The sequence below is a fragment of the Sminthopsis crassicaudata genome, chromosome 3 (genome assembly GCF_048593235.1).
Source record: "Sminthopsis crassicaudata isolate SCR6 chromosome 3, ASM4859323v1, whole genome shotgun sequence".
Taxonomy (NCBI): domain Eukaryota; kingdom Metazoa; phylum Chordata; class Mammalia; order Dasyuromorphia; family Dasyuridae; genus Sminthopsis; species Sminthopsis crassicaudata.
The window spans coordinates 103,779,972-103,787,477 of record NC_133619.1 but is presented as its reverse complement, the minus strand read 5'-3'; the positions used below and the strand labels follow the sequence as shown (position 1 = coordinate 103,787,477).

General features: G+C 37.3%; 1 pseudogene; it reads left to right on the top strand.

Annotated features, from left to right (window-relative positions):
- Positions 1-1,154: 1,154 nt before the first annotated feature.
- On the top strand, positions 1,155-3,143 carry LOC141561902 (RNA polymerase II elongation factor ELL2 pseudogene; annotated as a pseudogene).
- The last annotated feature ends 4,363 nt before the right edge of the window (positions 3,144-7,506 follow it).

The window sequence follows — 7,506 nt, the reverse complement described above, 5'->3', positions numbered from 1 at the left end:
AAATCATTTTATAATAGCAAAGAATTAGAAATTGAGGGGATGCCCTTTAGTTGGGGAATGGCTGAACAAGATGTAGTATAGGGTTGTGATAGAATACTATAGTGCTAGAAGAAATGACAAACACATTAGTTTGCAGATAACTTGGAAAGACTTCTATGACCTCATACAAAGTGAAGTGACTAAATTCAAGAGATCATTGTACACAGTAACAACAATATCATGAAAAAAGATCAGCTGGAAAAGATTTAGCTATTCTTTAAGAAAATTGTTTTTGTACATTTTGTAACATTCCTTTAAAAAAATGGAGTCGTAATTCTCTTCCTCTTTCTAAACCCTCCCCCACCTGTTGTGTTATCGATTATATATGTAAGGTCATGGAATACCTATTAACCGTGTTGCCTCCCCCCAAAAGAAAAGGCAAGTATAATAATAAAGTAAAACTAAACATACTTTAATCTTCACTCAGAGGTGGATAACATTTTCCTGAGGGGATCTTCATAGTCCTCTTTGATCATTGGATTGATTAGGGATCAATGATAAAAATGATTTTAAAAAAAGATTATCTATTTCTTTCATTGTTGACCATTCTGGCAATAATGCTTACTATGGATAATTTCTTCAGGTTCTGCTCATTTCATTTTTCCTTCCTTCATATCAGAGTGATTCATACAATGAGCGCTATCTCCTCCCTCTATTTCCCGTTAGGTTCCTTACTGGGGGCTAAGTCAGTACTTAACAGTTCTCTAGCTCAGAGTTGACACCTTTAGTTGCCACCTCTAAAGGAGTTGACACCTTCGCAAGAGCTTGCTGATTGGTCTGTAAGCCCATTCTCCGGGAGTATTTAAGGAGCCAGGATTCCGGAAGAAGGGAATTGCAGATTCTGCGGTGGAGCTGACTGGGGACGCTTGGACAAGAGAAGATTCGCAAGAACGGAAGGAAAAGCAGAGAAAAATCCTCCTCCCAGAGAAGGCTTATAATTGAGAGCAGACAGGACACTCCAATTTGGCGCCCAACGCGGGGAGCTGTGCTGGAGGCAGCAGCAGCAGCAGAGGCAGCAGCAGCAGCAGCAGCAGCAGCAGCGGCCTCAGAAGCAGCGGCAGCAGCAGCACTAGCAGAAGCGGCAGCGGCAGCAGCAGCCTCCTGAGGAGCTTAACATGGCGACGGGGGGGCCGGCGGCGGGGGATCTGCGCGAGCAGCGGCGCTACGGCTTATCTTGCGGGAGCCTGGGCCAGGACAATCTCACCGTGGTGCACGTGAAGCTCACGGACACGGCGATCCGGGCGCTGGAGACCTACCAGAGCCACAAGCATGGAACTCCTTCCAGACCTTCCATTCAGTTCCAGGGATTCGAGGGGCTGCTCAGAATTCCCAAAAAGGATCGTCCAAAGGAAGTGCAGAACTTTAGCTTCTCCCTGTCCACCCCTGGCAAAGATCACCCTCAGGAAAGCTTTGAGTGCGTCCGCCAAACTGTCTCCACTTCTGGGGCCTCACAGCTCAACTGCCTGGGAGTTATTCAAGATCAAGTTACAGTCAGGGCAACAAAGGACTCCTTTCAAGTGCCAAGAGAAGGCAGGAGGCAGGCAGAAGAGGAATCCCGGAACCCAGGGACAAACGTTAGCAAAGCCGGCGGACCCATTGGAGGAAGAAGAGAAGAAATTGGGAAAGCGCCTCCAGCTGGGCCACAGGCAGCCCCCGAGAGAAAAAGGGCAGCTCCTATTGAGCCTGCACCTACCCTCCGGAAGACCCAGCTGAAGGACAGTGTTTCTGGGCGGCCCTACAGGGCCAGGGTGATTCACCTCCTGGCCCTGAAGACTTACAAGAAACCAGAACTCTTGGCTCGATTACAGAGAGATGGCGTTTCTCCAAAAGACAAGGACTCCCTCGGAGCCATCCTTCAACAGGTGGCCAAGCTGAATCCCAAGGACCTCTCTTATTCCTTAAAGGATTCTGTATTTCAAGAGCTCCAAAAAGATTGGCCGGGATACAATGAGACAGAGAGAGAGTCCCTGGAGTTAGTGCTATCGAGAAAATTGAATCCATCTCCCCAGAATGACTCGAGCACCAGCGCTTCAGAAGCTCCTCAACGTTCTAGGAAAGAGGCTGCGCCTTCTGCTTCTCAGAAACGCCTCTTGGATTCAGATTTCATAGATCCTTTAAGGAATAAAAAACCTCGGATATCTCACCTGACAAATAGAGCTCATCCAACATGCAACGGTCATTTGAATTCTACCCTTCAAAAAAATGCTGGGGCTCCACCCCCACCCCCATCACCTCCTCCTCCTCCTCCTCCTCCTCCTCCTCCTCCTCCTCCTCCTTCTCCTCCTCCTCCTCCTCCTCCTCCTCCAACTGCTGCCAGCCCAACTCCACCACCTCTTCCTTCAACCCACCTTCCAGTTTCAAATCCTCCTCAGACTGCAAAGTCTAGCTCCAATTCCCCTAGCACTCCAGAAGGCAGGGGGACTCAAGATCTACCTATGGACAGCTGTAGTCCAAATGGTAGCATCTTTGAGCGCCAGCAGGACAAAGATACCTCTAGGACTTCTTTGGAAATCCCACCCCCTGATTCAATCCTGTCGAAGGGTGCAAAGCCCATGGAAGACAAGCATTCAATGGCACATAAAAAATCTAAAGAAAAATCTAAAAAACATAAGGAAAAGGACCCAATTCAAAAACAGCCCATTGAGGAAAAGGGGAAAGACCTTAAGACGAAAGAGGAAATTGCCAAGCTAAATAGCTCTAGTCTGGATTCAAATGATGGAGTTAAAGAGGTTGGCCCTACCTCCACTGACCCTTCATCAACTATTGAACTGCCAGATTACTTAATAAAATATATTGCTATTGGCTCACATGAGCAACGCCAGAATTATACAGATGACTTCAATACAGAGTATGATGAGTATAGAACTTTGCATGCCAGAATGGAGACGGTGGCCACAAGGTTTAGGAAACTTGATGCAAAACGTCAGCGTCTTTCTCCAGGCTCCAAAGAGTATCAGACTCTTCATGAAGAGGTCTTAAAAGAATATCAGAAGCTCAATCAGGCTAGTCCCAATTACCATGAAGAAAAATCCAGATGTGATTATCTTCATAACAAGTTGGCTCACATCAAAAGACTAATAGGTGAATTCGACCAACAGCACTAGACCTCTGCTTAGACCAGAAGATGTGAATAAACTTAAGCTTATTTATTTAAAATTTCAAATGAATTGCTGGAAGATTCTAAAATATTGAAACTTGGCCATTTGAAAGTTTCACTATTAGCAAACTTTGGGTTACGGTTTTTTTTTTTTATTTTGTAATTTTTTTACCACAATATTTCTTGTATTCATTTTTTCCAAATTTCCCCCTCTCTCCCTCTACTCCCTCCCCTAGATGACAGGCAATCCCACACATGTTAAATGTGTTAACAGCATATCCTAGATACAATATATGTGTGGAAAACCAAACTTCTTCTTGCACAGTAAGAATTGTATTCTGAAGGAACAAGTAACCTGGGTGGAAAGACAATAGTGCAAACAGTTTACACTCAACTCCCAGTGTTCCTTCTCTGGGTGTAGCTGTTTCTGTCCATCATTGCTCAACTGGAACTGAATCAGATCTTCTCTTTGTTGAAGATATCCACTTCAATCAGAATATTTCTCCATACAGTAGTATTGCTGTAGTGTACAGTGATCTACTGGTTCTGCTCATTTCACTCAGCATCAGTTCATTGTAAGTCTTTCCAAGCCTCTCTATATTCACCCTGCTGGTCATTTCCTACAGAGCTCTTTATATTACTGATATAAACATTTAGAAATATAAATTTTACTTTAAATACTGCTTTAACTATATCTTAAAAATTTGGGCATGTTGTCTTATTGTTGTCATTCTCTTTAGTGAAATTTTTGATTACTTCTATAATTTGTCCTTTGACTCACTCATTCTTTTGGATTTGATTATTTGGTTCCCAATTAGTTTCATTTTTCTTGGCCCATTATTGAATATAAATTTTATTGCATTATAATCTGAAAATGATTAATTTAATTTTTATGCATTTGGTACTTTTGGATTTTATCCCTTATGGCATGATCAGACATATTTGTATAAGTGTCAAGTAAAAATAAGAGAAAAAAAATATATATATGTATATTTGTTTCTGTTTCCATTCAATTTTATCCAGAAGTCTATCATAGATAGATTTTCCCTAAAACTCTCTTCATCTCCACTCTTCCCCCCTTTATTTTTGGTTAAATTGACATTGACAGTTATGATTGCTAACTGTGTATTTCACTTTATCCTACTTTTTTACTCACTTATTCTCCCTGTCTCTGTCTCTATCATTGGCTCTGACTGTATTTCTATCTCTCTCTCTCTCTCTCTCTCTCTGCATATTCCTTTTGAAAAGTTGTAACTTTTAAGTGTTTGGGTTATATTGGTTTATATTAAGTCATGAATTGAAGTTGGAATTTATTTTCATCAATACAGTAGTTACTTAGACATGAAAAAACTTTACATATGCATTGCATCTATATAATTTTGTGGTTGTTATGCCTTCACTTACTTTTTTTACATCTTTTCCAGGGTGATAAATAATATCCATTGTAGAGGAAAATAAATGGAAATTGGTATGCAAAAAAATTGATTTGTGAAGTCATATTTAATATTATTATAAGACTTAGTATGAATTAACTCTTTGTACATGTCATATTAAAAAAAAGTAATTCCATGATGACATATTCATAACTCTAATAAAATTTTATGTTCTCATGTCCAATTTTCTAAGATCATATTATTTTACAAATAGATTTTTTTAACTTTCCATTAGATTTGACTGTTAATTATTGATTCTATTCATCATAAGTTAACATTCTAATAAAGGCATGCCATATAAATATAACAAGTCTGTGCCTCATTTCACACTAAAACAAATTCTAGAAAAAAAAAAGTTATATATTATCATGAAATTAATTTATTTTTCACCTTCCCTCTTTTTAAAATCTTGGAATCTGATCTCCAAACCTTTCTACAAGGTCATTTAAATTTGTTTTTTCAAATTTTACTCTTTAGACTCCTAGATCCTTACAGAATATTTTACCTTCTTCCCCTGCTATTTCTTCTTCATTGTAAAATTTTATCATTTCTTTATATCAAACAACCTTTTGGCAGTCTTGTAAAATTTTGGATTCTTTATTTATTTGTGGATACTTTAAAAAAAATCATAATTGAATAAAATGCTACTTTCAGTTAGAGATTAATGAAATGAGGTATATTTTTTTGCATCTAAGTTACTGCCTTTTCCATCCTCCCAAACAAATATATTCATGGATGTAAAGCTAAGAACCCTTGTTTTAAACATATTCTATTCCCTCATCTTCTAGAATACAGCTTAGTAATTTATTTTAATACCTGTTTGAATATTTCTTTTTGTTTTTGTTTTTGTTTTTTTCCACTGGCTCATAAAAGACAAAAATAATAAACTTTACCTGTACAAATTACTTAGATAAACTTCAGGAAAGCCTGACTACTCAGAATTAAATCTCCAATATCAACTCAAGTTTTCCATCAAAATTTCCAACAGCAGTGCCTTATGATTCCTGATGTCATTGAAAAATGGCCTCAATCAGAGCTACAGAATTTGCATATGCATAATATAATTTGAGTACTAATGCATTTGACCACTGGGGAACTCTTGATATAATTATGTTAATTTTCAATATGCTTCCCAATGTTATTTCTATACCAATGAATGCTTACAAGAAAGTTAATTTATTTCATTTAAAATGAGGTACAAAAATAAATAGATAAGGCAGGGTATTTAAAACAAGCTGTACAGTATTAGAAAGCACATCAGCAAAATTCCTTGATGAAGGTATGTGACAACTTTTGGAAAAATTAGAATCAATTGTGTATTTTTTAGTACAAATGGCTTTCAGAATAAAGTTAGTATTCCAAGATATGTCTCAGAAAGATATATATAGGCTATGTCCACATGTACTAAGTGAACAGATTGCACTTTTTGCGTTCATTACAACCATCTTAACAATTGATGTGAAAACTTTCTAATCAATTTGGCTGGAGCAAAAGGAATTGATCATGCAGATGGACAAAATGAATGGATTGGCTTTGTACTATCTAGTGTAACTGCCAAGTTTAGTCATGACCATCATTAAACAATTTCTATTCTACTGAGAAATCATTAGTAACTAATGATGCAGAGGGAATCTGAGTCTAAGAAAAATAACTAATTTAGAGAACTACACTTTGCAAGTTTTCAAGGTTAAAATACTTAAAATGCTTAAGTGTTTGTGACTGAGATAGCATAGAGATAGTTAAGAGAAAAAAGTATATTGACTCAGAGATTGAATTTTCTTCTCTTTCATAAGGTATAAAGCCTTTTCTTCCATTTCCCATCTGTGGGCTTTTCTTGTAGACTTAAATAAAACAACTGAGAATGGCATCCAGGGTTATAGACTTTTTTCATGAACTCAACAAATATTTATAGAGCACTTAGGATAACATTTTAAAAGCACATACACCCATATCTACACACCCAACCCTCTCTCTCTCTCACACACACACACACACATCCCAAAACAAAAACACTGTGGGTATTTCTCTTTTTTTACTGTGTAGGTTTTTCTCTGTGTTGATGAGTTGATGGGAATTCTTATGTTGGGGTAGATAGAAAGAATGAGAGAGAATGACAGAAAAAAGAGAGAAACAGAGAAACAGTGAGACAGACAGAGAGACAGAGATGCATATAGAAATAGAGACATCACATGGAAGGAGAAATAGAAATCAAGAGGAAAAATAGAATACTCTCTCAAAAAAAAAAAAACTTAAGGAAACTATGTCTCTATGTGCTCATATATGTTGACTCTCTACCTTTCATCTATGGTTGTAGAGTCAGGCTTATTATTTTCAGATACAATTAGCAAGCAAATGTACTTTATAAATCAATGAATAAAGAAATGAGCACGTTATCATTATGCCTGATATTCTGTATAATCTTGCAGATAAAATATAAATCTTGACAGAGCTCCAAATACCTACAAATTTAATAGAACTACAGAGTATATTATCTTCTGAGAATTTTTATCATGACCTTGCTATATAACACTCATTATGTACTTTAATAATGCCATAGTAATTCATGCTCTGTTTTTACATATTTGAATAACTCTTAAATGTCCACAATTCAAAAACTAGAGAATAGCTTTTTTTTTTTTTTCTTTTTCTAAATTTCCTCTCTAGACACTCTCAGGATAACAAAACAATGGAAGTTTCAGCATCAGTAATGATTTTATTTTTCCCATAATGACCTAATTTTGATAATACATCAATTCAATATCTTTTTTAAAAAGATCAGATTCATTTACAGATTGGCCCAATTCTGTCAACAGATAGTCTCAGGACTCATCTTTCATTTGATCCCACTCCACTTTAGATTTGTGAATTTCAAAGTTATCACACAATGTCAGACATCTATTAAACTGACAGCAATAGTACATGGACCTAATTCAGTTA